This window comes from Bidens hawaiensis, unplaced genomic scaffold (assembly GCF_021521415.1).
Source record: "Bidens hawaiensis isolate Kalapana, Puna unplaced genomic scaffold, B.hawaiensis_p1.1 tig00010132_1, whole genome shotgun sequence".
Classification (NCBI taxonomy): Eukaryota; Viridiplantae; Streptophyta; class Magnoliopsida; order Asterales; family Asteraceae; genus Bidens; species Bidens hawaiensis.
This window is the reverse complement of record NW_027491767.1, coordinates 788,797-804,860: the sequence shown is the minus strand read 5'-3', so window position 1 is coordinate 804,860 and position 16,064 is coordinate 788,797. Positions and strand designations below refer to the sequence as shown.

The 16,064-nt window shown below is 35.2% G+C and overlaps 1 long non-coding RNA gene across 1 annotated transcript; it reads left to right on the top strand.

Annotated features, from left to right (window-relative positions):
• The first annotated feature begins 11,891 nt into the window (after positions 1–11,891).
• LOC143534321 (uncharacterized) lies at positions 11,892–14,958 on the top strand. The gene is made up of 7 exons (XR_013135531.1): positions 11,892–12,370; positions 12,457–12,528; positions 12,607–12,875; positions 13,890–13,985; positions 14,147–14,206; positions 14,291–14,404; positions 14,596–14,958. It is a non-coding gene; the product is annotated as an uncharacterized LOC143534321 (long non-coding RNA).
• The last annotated feature ends 1,106 nt before the right edge of the window (positions 14,959–16,064 follow it).

Genomic DNA, 16,064 nt, shown 5'->3' with positions numbered 1-16,064 from the left:
GGCAGAGCACACTGGCATTCGCCAGCAGTACTCTTGTCATCGGCTGTGGATTCGAGATCACGTGAAGACATCTTGCAGATGAAAGAAGAAAACGATTTCAAGGGAATGCTCGACTGAAAAGATGAGTATTCGCCGGAAATCGTTTTGAAGATGAAGAGAAGAGTGAAAGTGTGGATTACAAAGAACCCTCTCCCCCTTTATATACTAATCGCAATTAATGCGATGAATTTAATGCGGAGGAGAGAGAAATCGAAGGTGCAATGAAACTATGACACGTGGCAAAAAGCAAGCTGGCAACAGCTGTTGAAAGGACGCGTACCATTAATTTCGCGGCCACGCGCCCGAAAAATCGCGCCCACGCGCCTGAAAAAGCGTCTGGAATGACCATGTACTGTCACGTCACCATAACTTCCTGCACGTCCTGACACAGTCAGAAGAAACCGTCGCACGACGTTTCAGAGGTTTGGACTGTTCTTATCCTTTCACCAACTCTTCGAATTTCAAAAAAATTCAAAAAGATTCAAAAGTAAGCGGGAAAATACCCCTTACCTTGGCAACCAAGTAACCATAAGACGGGTGCGGGTACAGTGTAAAGGCAAAACCCTTCACATACCTAGCACCCGCAGGGAATTGAAGCCAAGAATACCTCGGCAACCAAGTAACTATAAGACGGGTGCGGGTACAGTGTTAAGGCAAAACCCTTCACATACCTAGCACCCGCAGGGAATTGACGCCAGGAATACCTTGGAAGTAAAGTAACCGTAAGACGAGCGCGGGTACAGTGTTAAGGCAAAACCCTTCACATACCTAGCACTCCGCAGGGAATTGAAACCAAGAAGGATCTTCTGGGCAATGCTTGCGGAAACGGAAATAACATCCCCGCATAGCGGGAACGTCGAGAACTACATTGTTTGAAGCTCCAGGATGGAATTGGTAGTTTTAACATAATTGATCACTATGTTCAAAACTACCAAAACCTCATGGAGAATCCACACAAGTGGGACTCAACGCTCCTGACTTGCGAGGAGGTTACAGACCTACCCGCATCATACCCAAAGATCAAGCAGGAAAGTCGGGAATTTCTGCAAGTGACAAGGACTTCCGCGGGAAGAATCCCCATGGAAAACCTTAAAACTAAACCCTTTTCAAAACCCTTTGCTTAAGTCTAAAAGTTCACCTCACTTTATTAAACATTCATGAGAAGAACATTGGACTGAGGGGACTTGAAGAGGTAGGTCCCAGCAGAGCCCAGTTGGACCCGCAAGACTCACCTTGAAGAGGGACGTCTGCGCAGAAACCAACTGGATCCGCAGGACCCACCATGCTCAGAGACGTGACGTCCTTACGCGCAGTACGCAAGCTGTTCCCGCAGGAAATGCCTCCCAATGGTGAAGGACTCTGCCTGTTCCCGCAGCTGCGGATACAAGCCATCAGGGAAGGCCACCCGCGCAGCAAGGCTACACGCACAAGGCACTTAGCTCTCAATCACTCAGTGTCACCTGAAGGAATGAGCAAAGCCGGGAACAATCCCGCACAAAGGCGGGAGGGGGAATACTCCCGCCCAAAAGCCAGTCCGTACGATACGGGAAGATTTTCTGTACTGTACCTGACGAGGTATGGGCAAAAGATCTGACTAAAGATACGACAGCTTATTGACAACAGTATGGCGAGCAGCATGCTCCTGTACTGTATGTCACTATTAGCCGCTGCCTACTCACCAACTCCTATCATACCACGTGCATAGCCGGCAGTTGGTGGAAAAGGAATAGTACACAGCAGGCCTGGTCACTGTCAGCCGCTGCCTACCCACCAACTACCAGCAGGGCACGTGCGTAGGCCACAGTTGGTGGAACAGGAATACTATTCAGCCGGCCACACCTCCTTGGAAACCTACCTTCGGCTATAAATACCCCAAATGGTATGATCATCTCATCTTATCACATTATCATCATATTATACCTGATATCTGCTCTAGCAATCTCTTAATATACATTTATATTTAAAGAGCAATCTAGTCTGATTCTCACGCCGAATGGTGGTCACAAGGAGGAACCCCCCATTCTCAGTGACAAGCTCACGGTGTCTGTTTTGCAGGTTATCAGAAGAACCATCTTTGCTGGGTCTAACCCCTCGTGGGAAACATCTATCTAACCCCCAGGTTACCCGTAATCTGCCCGAGGTCCGGTTAGTGTTTCTTCACAAAGCTAACGTGCAAAAGCTGTGTTTAGGCAAGAAACATGGGTGTTAAACGTAATCTTTGTCTCATTTGCAAAACGTGGACAAGAGAAAGTGAGGAAATGATATGTATACGTAATTCTATTTTCGTATATGTGTTCTTTACGTCTCTAATCAATGACGACAACGACGAATATACATCGTAACTTTTATAAAATGTTACTTTCTTTGTATTTATTAGAGGATATGTGGTGCCAAAAACATACCACCCAACTTTGAATGTGATATCGGTAGAATCATATTTTCAATTTGGTTGAAAATCATTGTCAAAGTCTTGGTTTTCAACGTACCAAAAGTCCAAAATACATGTGATTCTATCATTCAAATTACTATATTGAATTTGCTTTGGGTTACTTTCATCTATACGGTAGTATATTCATAATATGTATATATATGTTTGATTGTGTACATGGTTGTAAAGGTCGTGCTCGGCCTAGGCGGTCCAACACAAACCCAGTCTTCTCCAATGTCCAAAAAATTGGAACCGGTCCTAGGCGGTCCAACTCAAACCTAGGCGGTCCAACTCGGTTAACATAATTTTGGTTTTTATTAAAAAAACTTAATTCCCCAATAAACTACCTTTTTATTTCTTTTCACTCTACGACGCAACCTAATTTCAGTTCTGAATTCGCAAATGCCATTGGTATCATCCGATTCAAAGTTATAAACTCGCAACCTGCTATTCAAGTTCGATTGATGTACGTCTTTCATCAATTGAGACATGTTCTTGAGTCAAGATGCAAGTATTATTGATTGGTATTTATTTTTTGTTTGTATTTTGTAGAAAGACTAGTAAACTTATGATATTTGACATATATATAATCCCCGAAAGTCAATTTCTTTATAAATTATCATGTCCCAGTACTCCGGGAGTACCACCGCCTAAACCGAGTACTCGCAACTCCTTAGTCAGTGGCCTTGGGAGCGCCTAGCGACTTTTGTAATATGGATTATTGATTTTGATCTTTAATCTTTTGTTGTCCGAGTTGGAGTACGAAACAAGATAGTGGGAAGAGAATCAAGTACACGAAAAACACTAAGAGTTTAATGTCATAGTAAAATCGGTGTCAAAACAAGAATGAGTAAGAATTTTTTAACTCGAACCTTTTGGTCGTATAATAACTAATTTTACATGTACCAACTGCGTTAACTTGAAAACTTGTTACTTGGATTAAAGTCATTAAACTAAATATGGGTTGCATGTCTATGCGTTCTTGTTTGACCTTCTCAAAACCACTTATTTGTTAATATGGAACCTTTCACTCCGTAATCAACGCCTTTGGACTTTTATGTTTTCCCCTATCATCTTTGACTGTTTTGTAAATGCAAATTCACAAAAAGACTGCTTGCAAGTACCTGGCAAGGACATATAGAGGGTAACTTGAATGCGGTCAACAGTTTAACAGAAAAAAAATTGAGGACTGAACGTATGGGTGTCAATCGTTACAGGTGGAATGAATTCGTGTTTTAGAGCGGCATGTTTAATAAATTAAACGGCCAATGACTCTAGCTTAAACATACTATTTAGTTATTGCTGTCTTTTGATGCTTATGTTTCTTATCTCTCAATTATAAATTTGAGTTTTTATTATTTAGTTAAAGATTAGTGTTAAAAATGATTGAAAAGTGAGGATAAGTAGTTAGAACTTAGATGTAAATAATAATAATAAAAAAAGTTAGAAAGAAAAATGTTGATATAAATAGGAGTGAAGATCTAATTTACTTATGACAATTTAATTTGAAACGTCTTCGAAACTATCAAAAGTTAGAAAAGGAAAAGAGTACAATTACATGACAAGGGGATATTTTTTATCCATTTGATTTGACTAACGTTAAATTTGCTCTCTCTATTTGTTATCCATAAAAATAAATAAGGGATGATAGAATAAAAAATGGCATCTTCTTCTATCTTTACTTGAAAAAACCACTTCATTCAAAGCTCGCCAAAATAGCCCACCACATTAAAAGAGCAATGCCATGTTTTAATTTCTTCATAGTTATAAGGAAACACAACTATAGTATCAAACTTTATTTTTAAAATAGTCTCTTTAAAATTTAATCATGAACTTCTTTTAACTCAAACGAGACATTTTTAGGTTAACTCGTTTATTAAACAGGTCATCTCCCCTTTTTAAGTATTTAACTAATCATTAAAGTTATATATTGTGTTGTTATTCTCCCATTATTTTTACATTATTATTTTGTGTGTTAACGTTTGTACTTTTTTTCAGGGTTTATCTTGTTTATTTAGTTTAGTTTACACTAGTTTGTTCGGGTTTTACTATCGGTAGGTTTTCGGGCGAATGTGTTTTCCTCGAAACTAAAGATAACTTTGAGACACTTAAGGACTCTGTATGGCTGGGGTGGGACAGCTGGCGGTGGCCCTTTGCCATTGGATCACCCGTAAGGTGTACATACGCAATTCTCTGTTTGTTGGTCGATAAAAAAATATAAATTCTATATATATATATATATATATAATTTTCAAGCAAATCACATTGACACGAGTCAAATATACGTATATATTTAATGTCATTTAGATTGCGAATATGAACTTGTAAAAGTATCATTTATAGTTTCGAAATAATACAGATAAAATAATAATTCAGTTGGGTAATAACAAAATTGAATGCATTCAGTTTTGGCCCATGATCATTGAATTCGATAGTTGTTGATTCATCCTTTTTATTTCTTTTTATTGTTTGCATTTTCTACATAGTATTGTAATTTAAGTCCAAGATTTATGGAACTGTTAACTGTATGGTTTGTAAAACAAACTAAAATAATATGATATAAGAATGAAGAATCAATCCAAGTGGTGAAGTGGACCAAGTACATGCTTGGTGTGTCGGGTTATATACTTATATCAACACAAAAATAAGCCCAAATCCCCAAAAAGTACTTAATGCAACTATGAAAGCCCAATTAGGAAGAATAGTAATAACTAATACTAATTTTTTTTTTAAAACGAGTGTGTGCAAAATATTTGTGTATGTAACTATGTAATCTAGCTAAAAGATAATCAGGCAATAATTAAGCAACATGCTCAAGTCGTTCTTCTCCTTTGCTATACAACGTTGTATAACATATATGATAAGTTTTATGTGTCAAAATCATATACAAATAACTCTTAACGTGAGAAACATACTAATAAGTAATAACTATAATTTTTATGCTAACACTATGGTTTTTGAACTAAAAGAAATTTTGTTAATAGTGTAAATTACTATAGTTATTTGTATTTCAGTAGATTAACTTCACTAGTATTAGATTCATAACATATATTAATATAACGATTCATTATTTATATACTAATAATAAATTTAGGGATAATTTAGGGATGTGATATCCATACACAACATCCATGGTGTTTGTACAAGCCTATACTACTCGTATGGGGCTATACGGGCCCTATAGACCACTTATGATTGACAAGTGTATGAAGAGGACTACAAAATCGATTTTTTGCAGCATATACGGGTCTATAAGGCCCGTATAGTCATATACAAGCCGTATAACACTTCAACAGCTCGAATATAGTATGCAGATTGACACAACTCAAGTTTCGTAAGGCCCGCACAGCTCTATAAAAGTTGTATAAACGAAAAGTGGTGTTTAAAGATCCATAATGACGTATGAAGTTTCTATGCCTAAATTTATTTTTTTTAAACAAACTTACACACTCATTTAATCTACTTTTAACTATACTACATAGCCTATCCATTTCAAAAGGAGAAAAAAGAAACTACATGATTCACAACAAGACTCAACATTGAGAGAAAAAAACGTAACAATTGTAGATAACACTGAGTTCGATAATAATAATAAGTTTTACTCCAATTAAAAAGAATTGTTTAATTATAAGCTTCACTAGTTTGAGCCCCGTGTATTACACGGGAAATTGATAAAAAATTTAAAATTTGAACGTTAATCAAAATACGATACACAATTATCATATATTGTTAATAAAATTACAATTCATATTAAAATTATAAGAATTACTAAAGAAACATTACGTAAATATTTACTAATAAGAAAAGTTTTCCCTGTACACTACGTTGCGGTTGTGTTGGTCAATATACCTAGTTTATCAATAATCAAAAATTTTAGTCAATGCATACTGTAAATCTTGACAAAGCGACGTATATATGTCCGTGTGAAAACACAGGTTCTTTCAAGTACAAGCCAACCATAAATAAAACAAGATTACGTATTAAATCTTAATCTTAAATATATATAAGCGAAACCTCCTTAAATTCTCTCAAGCCATCAGATTGCTTTATTTGTAAATGAATGTTTCTCATGCATTCAAACCGAATTCACGGGTATGGGTATCACCAAACCTATATAGCCTTTTAAACAGGTTTTAACATCTCATTATATTAAAAATTAATCTCATCAAATATTTGATATGAAAATCATCTAAAATAGAGATATACTAAAAATCAATATTAGTTTTTTTAAGATATTATTTATAATTAAGAAACAATTTTATAGTAAAAAAACAGGTCATGGGTCTCACCAAACCCATATAGCTTTTAACCGGGATATAACATCTCATTTATTTGTGAACTCTTTCATCATTAAATCCTAAGTATATTAATAACTTTTTTACAATAAATAATATTAAAATCCAAAAAAATATATTAATATTAGAAATGAATAATATAAAACAATCCCGTATTACAGAGAATAAAAACTAGTTATATATATGATAGCTAAGAAAAGAACATCACGATTATAGCTTTCCAAAATAAACCAAAAGAATAAATTTAAATGGTTAGTATATGGATAAACAAATTTATGAGAATGTAGTCAATGTATATAATGAAAATTTTAAAGAAATAAAGTATTTTAATTGTCTTTTATTTTATATTTCTGAAAATACTAAAAAATAATAATAATAAAGCAATATTCTGACCACTTTTATCCCATTTGGCATGTTCTTTTTCTATAGCTAAATTGTTTCATTTTATTACGTTGAAATATAAAAAAGAAAAAAAAAGAAATAAATAAATAAACATTAAAACACTTGCTTTATATACACATAAGAATAAAACTATTTTGGGTTGGGTAATGACCCACATGGGATCCAAATAATAAAATGGGTTTAAAAATGTTAGGATGATTGAGAGAGTGACAAGTGGCACATAGTGGTATTCTTTTAGAGTAAAGTGTCATTTTCGTCCCTGTGGTTTGACAAATAATGCGAATTTAGTCCAAAAAGTTTATTTTTTGCATATGGACACTCCACGTTTCCCAGTTTTTGCCAATTACATCCAAATCACTAACCCCGTTAAATTTAATCGTTAAGTCAGGGGTAGACATGTCGTTTCACTCTTTCTTTATATAATACTTTAATACTTATTTTAGTGAACTGCGGTTTTGGTCCTTCTGGTTTGTCCAAATCTACAGTCTTAGTCCAGTAGTTTCAAATTTGCAATTTTCTTCCTTATGGTTTCATTTCACTTGCAATTAAACCCGACTTCCTCAATCTCGTTAAGTCTGGTCGTTTAAAATCATCGGTGTGCCTTTGGACAGTTTTGTTGTTTTCCTCCCCAAATAAACCTCAGACTTAATTCGCAACTCCCCTCACGTGAGGGGCTAGGGTGTATTTGGGGAAAAAGGAAAAAAAAGAAGTAAACAAAACCGTCCCTCACGTGAAAGGCACACCGATGATTTTAACGACCAGACTTAATGAGATTAGGGAATTCGGGTTTAATTTCAAGTGAAATGAAACCATAAGGAAGAAAATTGTAAATTCGAAACTATTGGACTAAAACTGCAGTTTTGGACAAACCAGAAGGACGAAAACCGCAGTTCACTGAAATAAGAATTAAAGTATTATATAAAGAAAGAGTGAAAAGACATGTCTACCCCTGACTTAACGATTAAATTTAACAGGGTTAGTGATTTGGATGTAATTGACAAGAACTGGGAAACGTGGAGGGTCCATATGCAAAAAATAAACTTTTTGGACTAAATTCGTATTATTTGTCAAACCATGGGGACGAAAATAGCACTTTACTATATTCTTTTATTAGAGCAATCAGATTTTCTATTTTTCAAAGTAGAGATGTTCAACGAAACCGGTTCTTGGACCTGAACCGGTGGACCCGAACCGGTTCCTACCCGTTTTTCGTAGGAACTGGACCCTATCTGATTCAACCCGATGATCCGTGACCGGTTCTTGCATTTCTGAGTGGGGGCGGGTAGGAACCGGAACCGAACCGGAACCGGTTCTGGAACCGAACCATCCGGAACCGGTTCCTAACCGGTTCTAGCCGTTGGATCGAATATAGCCGTTGGAAATCGTTTTTTTGGCCGTTTTTTGACCGTTGGGGTCAAAAATAGCCGTTTTTTGGCTCCCCCAAGCACCCCACTACTAGTATAAATAGGTATTTGGTGTAATGGGTTCATCACAACACTCAAAACGCAAACCCGAACGCAAAAAAATACAAAAAAACGCTATTACAACGTTTTGAGTTCTCTAATATCTTGTTTTCTCTTCTTCTATATTCATATTTGTTGTTATGGCTGCCTCACAATCATCGGTTGGTCAAGGTTCCAACGCCGAACCAAGTTTCGTTCGTATTGTACCTCATAATCGTAATCAAGAGATTTGGTGCAATTGGGATTTGGTTGAATTGAGTGACCATTCATTGAAGGCTCGGTGCAAGTTTTGTGGGATTTATTTAAACCCACTTTCGAATTCAAATTTGAAGAAACACATCGAAAAACCGTATTGCAAGGCGTTGAAAAAGAACGTCGATTCGCAACAAACGCAAATGGATAGTGAAGGCGGAATATTTACATACCAAATTGATCGAGTTCAAGATCGTAAGGCGAAGTTTGTGATTCAAGAAGCTTTGCCGTTTAGCCACTTCGACAACCCTCGCTTAACCGCCATGATTCGAGATACGCTTCAACCACAATACACTCACGTAAGTCGTCATACTCTTAAACGTTATTGTTTAAAATTGTGGAAGAAGGCCAAAGAGGTACTAATTGCATATTTTGAAAATATAAATACGGGAATAAACTTAACTAGTGATGTTTGGTCGGCTCCACATGGTCTACCCGAATCTTATCTTTGTGTCACCGCTCATTGGGTAGACCCGTCATCGTGGGAAATGATGAAACGCACCATTGCTTTCGAACTCTTTATGTTAATTGTTTTTTTTATTTTTCATGTTATACAAATACGAATCATAGTTTAGAATCCAAATCGCAAACGAAAAACGAAAAAAAAAAAAAATTTTTTTACACTGTAATCGGTTGGAACCGGTTACGGTACAGGAACCGGGTTAGGAACCGGTAAGAACCGGTTAGATAGGTTAGGGGTCAGAGGGTGGGAGAACCGGTTCGGTTCCCTAACCGGTTCGAGCCTGGAACCGGTTTAAAGGGGGTTTTAAATATAGGAACCGGTTCCGGTTCCTAGTCCCAAACCGTTTTGAACATGCCTATTTCAAAGTGTTATTATTATTCCAGTTCCCTTCGTTCTTCATACCTTCCTTCTAGGGTTTCTACCTTCTTCATGCAGTGAAAATGGAACCAATAATCAACAACAACAACGACGAAGAATCAACGGCGATGACGATACTCGATGCTTCAAGCTACCAGCTACACGATCTGGACTCAATTGAGCTTCCGCCGAGCCTATTCGAGATTGATTTGACGGCTAATCGGCTCAACAAGCTGGATTCGCGTATATCGTCAGAATCTGTTCGATGACGCCGGTGTTGAGCCGATTTCGCACTGGAACAACATCTCCGGCCTCGAGGTATACTCACCGATTAGGTTTATTGATTGTTTATTGCTTAATTATTAATATAAATACTTTAGATTAAGCTCGAATAATAAGCTGGAAGTAGGAAGCTTTGTGCCTTTGTTCATGTTCGTTCATTTAGCATTAAACTTGTTCGCGAACGGTTCATGGACGCTAACCGAATGGAAAATCCTGTTCGGTTCGCACTGGAACAATATTTGATTGCTTAATTAATGTAATGTAAATACTTTAGATCAAGCTCGAATTAGCTTTAATGTAATTATTTAGGTTCATTTAGCATTAAACTTGTTCGCGAACGGCTCATGAACGCTAACCGAATGGAAAATCCTGTTCGGTTCACACTGGAACAATATTTCCGGTCTCGTGGTTAGCTTATCGATTAGGTTTTTTCGATTTCGCATACTTTTTTATATAATTAATACAAATATTTTAGATTAAGCTCGAATTAGCTTCTGTGTAGTTATTTAAGGCATGAGGTGTGAAGCTTTGTTCATGTTCGTTCATTTAGCATTTAACTTGTTCGCGAACAGTTCATGGACGCTAACCGAATGGAAAATCCTGTTCGGTTCGCACTGGAACAATATTTGATTGCTTAATTGGTGTAAATACTTTAGATTAAGCTTGAATCAGCTTTAATGTAATTATTTAGGTTCATTTAGCATTAAACTTGTTCGCGAACGGCTCATGAACGCTAACCGAATGGAAAATCCTGTTCGGTTCACCCTGGAACAATATTTCCGGCCTCGAGGTTAGCTCATCGATTAGGCTTTTTTGATTTCGCATACTTTTTTATATTGTTTAATTGCTTATAATTAATATAAATATTTTAGATTAAGCTCGAATTAGCTTCTGTGTAGTTATTTAAGGCATGAGGTGCGAAGCTTTGTTCATGTTCGTTCATTTAGCATTTAACTTGTTCGTGAACGGTTCATGAACGCTAACCGAATGGAAATTCCTGTTCGGTTCACACTGGAACAATTTTTGATTGCTTAATTAATGTAATGTAAATAATTTAGATTAAGCTCGAATTAGCTTTAATGTAATTATTTAGGTTCATTTAGCATTAAACTTGTTCGCGAACGATTCATGAACACTAACCGAATGGAAAATCCTGTTCGGTTCGGTTCGGTTCGCACTGGAACAATATTTCTGGCCTCGAGTTAAGCTCAGCGATTAGGTTTATTGATTTCGCATACTCTTTTATATTGTTTAATTAATATGAATATTTTAGATTAAGCTCGAGTAATAAGCTTCAATGTAAATTGTTTAGGGCATGAGGTAGGATTAGGACTGTACTAAGCAGTTAATGTGGAAAAATATTGGATATCGGTTAAGGAACGATATTTGAGATATTGGTTATCGTGGTGGGATATCGGTAATTTTAATATCATGTAAAATTCATATATATATAATATTAATATAATATTATATATATCAATTTATTTAATACTAATAATTCAGTATACTCTTCTATCATTAACAAATTAACCCTTTTCAACTTGCAAAAGCAAAACACTGACAATCGTAGCAAGTAGGAACTGATTAAGACTAACATTGAACACTAAAAATTGAAAATTAAGACTGAAAACGGGAAAATCGGGAATATCGATCAGTCAATATTGCCGATATTCTGTCCGATATATTGACTGATATTTTACCAAGTATCATTTGTTGTAATTGTATTATTAGTTAAGTTAGGATTTGAATCATACTCAACTGCAGAGACAATAATTGTAGGCTATATGTTCATGACCACACTAGTTGAATTAAAGACAGAACATGACCTATGACATATTTTGTCTTATAGTGCAAATGAGAGTAAACGGTGAGGTGAAATTCATGTAGGTGAGTGGCTTTTCTTTCTTTCATGTTTCTCAATTGGTACCTCTTGTAGCCACATAAATTTGTCCATTTTGAAGGTTTTCTTGGATTAAAAGCTTCTTTGTTAGGTTATGTATAGAGCCACAAATGTAACTGTGATGCGAATTTGGTGAAACATAGGTTCTGATGTTTCAATATATGATCCTGGAAGTTATAAGTTATGCTGAAACATTGTGATGTAAGTATGACCTGATTACCATAATACTTGTACTCTCTCAGAAAGTTATAAGCGAGCTTATAAACACAAATGAGCCCTGCCACACTGAAATGTTTTGATCATGTGCACTTATTGATTTTGATAATCATCTCCCTCCACTTTTGACTTTTATTTTCACACTCCTTAGTGTTTGTGTAAATGATGTATATTTCTATCATTCTATGTATTTTTCATATCTCTCTTTTGATTGCAGTTCCTTACAAAGAATGGAATATATGACTTATGGAATTGGTTTGATGATCGTACCTGGTATGTTTGTAGTTTTTTGTTTCCTTTTACAATTGAGTTTATCACTCAATAAAGCAAGCATGACAGTATCTTTTACTTATTCGAAGGTATCCTCTTGGACGAGTCATTAGTGGAACGGTTTACCCTGGGCTGACCTTTACTGCTGGAACAATATGGAAGTGCGTATTTGAGTGCATTTGTTGTTTTTCTTAATTATCAATATTTCAGTTAATTTAGTAACAGTTCTTAAAATTCAGGGTGCTTCAATCCTTAAATATTCCCCTCTCTGTGGAAACTGTGTGTGTATTTACCGCCCCAGTATTCTCTGCCTTCGCTTCATGGGCAGCATATCTCGACAAGGTTTTTTATATATGACTATTAGTTTGATTTTATGTAATAATAGTTGGTTCTAGATTCATTTTTGGTCTAATAAAGTACTGGAATCCTTCAATTATTGTCACTTTCTGTTATGCAGGAAGTTAAGGGAACAGGTGCTGGATTGACTGCTGCAGTTCTTCTTGCCATGGTAATCATATAACGGGTATTTGTGATAGTTTATTTGTTCCTTTGTATGCTTTTTTATGCGTATTGATGTATGCTGCAAGCCACATGTTACTGACATGCATAGAAATTTAAAACAGAATCCCCAGAATTTCTGTTCCTTTTTCTCTTTTGTTTTCTGGATGATAATCTCGTTTCTTTCCAACCCTAGTTTTCTTAACTTTTTTATTTTATAAAGTTCAGGTAGTAACTGACATAAGATTCAAGTCATGACATATTATTTAGGATTCATTTACCTTTATTACTAATTTACCATGTAAAACGTAGCCCTGAGTAGCATTGCCTGACATTCTTTCCCTTGAGTTTGCTGAAGTGAATCTCTTTATCTCATACAATCATATACTTATTTCTTGAAACCCTTTTTAAATGTATATAGAGTGTAGATGAAACTCAAGGTGTTTGGTGGAGTGATATGAGCTCATTATTTGACAAACTAAACTGTTTTTGTTTTGTCACATTGGCATACATTTATTTAGAAATACAGGCTTAGACTTATATATAAAGGCGCAATAGAAGTAAGATTATAAAGTCGTTTAAAATCGAGCTAAGTTACAACTAGAAACATAGTATTAAAAATGTAGTAGACATAGGATGATATCATGTTTATTTGGTCTTTTTTTCTCCTTTTCATTGAAAAACATGCTTGGTTTCATTACACGTTGAACCCATTAATGTGGCCCTGGGAATGTACGTAATGCGTAAGCCTAATAGCTTAGTGAGCTCGTGTGTATTTGTATTTAGAAATACCACACACCAGGCTGAACATGTTTAATCAGCGACTCAATTTAATACATGAGTGTTGGGGATCATTTAACAACTTATTGCTATTCTTGTTCGTCTTATTGCATAATTTGGCAAGTTTAAATCACTTAGAGGAAAATTTCAATTATCGTCCGTTACACAGTTTATTTTACCCATTTTTGTTGGAAGTGATTTTGTTAATGACACCCTTTTTTTTGTTTTATTTTAAATCCTACAGGTGCCATCCTACATATCTAGATAAGTGGCTGGGAGCTATGACAATGAAGCTGTTGCTATCTTTGCTTTAATCTTTACCTTCTACCTCTATGTCAAGGTTGGTTATTAATACAAGTATTCAACTTCATATTTTCCTCTGTAATGAAAAAAACAGTGTCAACACTTTTAACACTTGTGTATTGTTCATGCTGCTTGAATACAATTGGAACACAATGATTTGTATGTTAAACTAATTCATGACAACTAACTTTATTGCAGACTTTGAACACAGGATCCCTCTTCTATGCAACATTGAATTCCATTGCTTACTTCTACATGGTAGGTTTGGAATTTCCCAGTTTTTTAAAATAATATGCTTTTCAATTATCGTATTATTTATTTTTTTATTTTGCATATTTTCAGGTCTGCTCCTGGGGAGGATACACTTTTATCATTAATCTAATACCAATGCATGTGCTTCTTTGCATCGTGACTGGTCGCTATTCGTCTCGGTTATACATTGCCTATGCTCCGCTTGTAAGTATATAATTTCCTGATCATGAATCTATAAAGAATTGAAAATCAAGACGTTTGTTTAGTTAGATATAGAAGATCTTTTTTACTTTTGCACAAAAACATCTACACATAATTGTTCATCTCTTATTTTCTTTTTGTTGTCAAAGCTGTTTCAATTCGGCAATTCCATTAACATCTTTGCTATTATGCAGGTTGTCTTGGGAACATTATTGGCAGCATTGGTGCCTGTTGTTGGTTTCAATGCAGTCATGACGTCAGAACATTTTGCATCATTCTTGGTGAGTTCTGTTGATGAATTTGAGCTATTAGGGCTTTTTTATGTTACTCCTATTTTTCTGATTAAAGAATTCGACATGTTTTAAGACCATTTAACATGGATCCAGTATGTATCTTAAAGATTTACTTATAAAATTGATTCTACACTTGTACTAACAAGGCTAAAATCCCCCAATAATTTACACATTGCCTGGGTTAGAACCCAAAACCTCCCATTAAGAGGCAAGTGCCTCTACCAAGTGAGCTAGCCCTCACCGGCCCGGTGTTTTTTCTTTATTAGTGGTTCAAACAAGTTTAAGGTGAAAGATTATGGATTAGATGGATTAGGAGTCTTAAATCTGCCAGCCCCAAAATCAAAGAAAATAGAGAAATCCGCATTTGACTTTTTAGTTAATACGATTTCACAATATCCTGGTGAAGTATCTATCTATACTTGCACTCGGTCCGTTAGCGTATATATTCTTATGCTTATGCTTAGCATAAGATTATATATATGCTTATGCTTATGCTTATGCTTATGCTTATATATGCTTATGCTTATATATTCTTATGCTTATGCTTATGCTTATATATGCTTATGCTTATATATTCTTATGCTTATGCTTATACTTATATATTCTTATGCTTATGTTATGGATGATAATCTCGTTTCTTTCCAACCCTAGTTTTCTTTACGTTTTATTTTATAAAGTTCAGGTAGTCAATGACATATTATTCAGGATTCATTTACCTTTATTACTAATTTACCATGTAAAATGTAGATATCATGTTTATTTGGTCTTTTTTTTCTCCTTTTCATTGAAAAACATGTTGAATACAAAGCTTTTATTAAAAGTGAGTCTTTCAAACCAATAATAAAGATCATGATCTCACATTGTTACTTGCATATCGGCACACCAATCTTTGATAGGCTTGTAAATTTTAATGTGTATTTTATTGTTTCATGACTAAACATAAACAAAAATAAACAACTATATAAAAGTAAGATATGTGGGCAAACTTTAAGCTTTACAAATAAATTATGGTTGTAGTTGGTCTTATTTCATGTGTTAGTCATTAGTTAGTGTTTTAAGTATGTTTAGGGTGGTTGGCACCCCTAGGGTTCAAAATCGGGTAGTGATGGAAGTTTTACTATATGTGATATTTATCGTGTCTATAAACAAGTCGAGTTGTGTAACATAATCCTAAACAAGTTCGTGCTTCGAAAAAATGACACGATTAGTTATCCTATCGTGTATATGTCATAACTAATCATATCTCATACTATCATTTTTGATTTGTTATCAAGAAAATATTACACATTGATGACAAATAATATATTCATTAATAAGAAGAAAATATTACACACAGTCCTTACTTCTTTCCAGTGTGGTGTTATTAGTTC